Source organism: Hydra viridissima, unplaced genomic scaffold (genome assembly GCF_058129835.1).
Source record: "Hydra viridissima isolate aposymbiotic clone 2 unplaced genomic scaffold, HvirCarnegie_v1 scaffold_9, whole genome shotgun sequence".
Classification (NCBI taxonomy): domain Eukaryota; kingdom Metazoa; phylum Cnidaria; class Hydrozoa; order Anthoathecata; family Hydridae; genus Hydra; species Hydra viridissima.
The window spans coordinates 6,413,353-6,414,439 of NW_028324308.1; positions in this window are offsets into that span (position 1 = coordinate 6,413,353).

A 1,087-nucleotide genomic window follows, 5' to 3' on the forward strand; every position below is an offset into this window, starting at 1 on the left:
CATGAACTGTCGTTTAGTTTCTCAGACATTTGCTATTAAAATAATGAAAAATTATCATAAATAATATATGTTACTTATAAGTGCTAAACGTCTTTGACGTGTCCTTTAACATAAATAAGTTGTTATTATATTTAATCGGAATTATTCCTTATACACTTGTAGCTTCTTATAAAGATTTTAGTTTTTTTTTTTAGTGTTGTTCTTTACTTTTTTTCAAAGTTAAATTTTTCTGAAGGACTTGTTTTTTAATATTTTTCAAATATATCATTCAAACTGATGGTAACCGAATTATCATGAGGGTAACTTTTTTGCTATTTTTTTTATTTTATAAGACTTTTTTTTTTTTTTTTTTTCAAATTAAAAAAAGATAAAAAATTAAAAAGTCTTTTGTTGACGAAAAGACAAATTATCCAGACGAATTCTGTCTTTTGTTTTTTTTATTTATAAAGTTTCTAAACTTTATTATTTCCGTTCTTCCTGACTATTTTAGAGATAGTAAAGAAAAACGAAAAAGCGAAAATGTTAAGCCCCGAAAACACCGCCTTGATATCTATAATTCTTTTTTACTGCTTCTAAATTTGTTTACTTGTACGAACGAATTGCTCCTCGCTTTTATTTGTTTGCTTTGTTCCATGCAAGTATATTTCTAAAGTTAAAAAATCGCCTAACACAATGCTTTCATTCTCCATTTGAAGGAAAACGCTTTTAAATTCTCAACAAAGAAACTAATATAGTATGTTTTAGTTTGAAACAATAAAGATTGAATTAGAATTCCCCTTCCCGATACTTTCACCATTAAAGCGTTTTTTTAAAAAACACGTTGCCGACAAGTAGTCTGCAATTTTAGAAAAATTTTGGGAGTACAGCTTAATGTAGGTTTAAAAAATTTTTCTTGTTAAGTACAGTTTAGATTATTAGCATTTAATAAAACACAAAAGAAGAATAATTAAATATTTAATAAACTTAAAATAATTTAGAGCTAGTTATTATATACAATTTATTAATCCAATTAAGCTGCTAAGTCAACCCCCCGTGTGTTATTAAATGAAAGCAAAGAATAAACAGATGCTCTCTTTAAACAAATAAC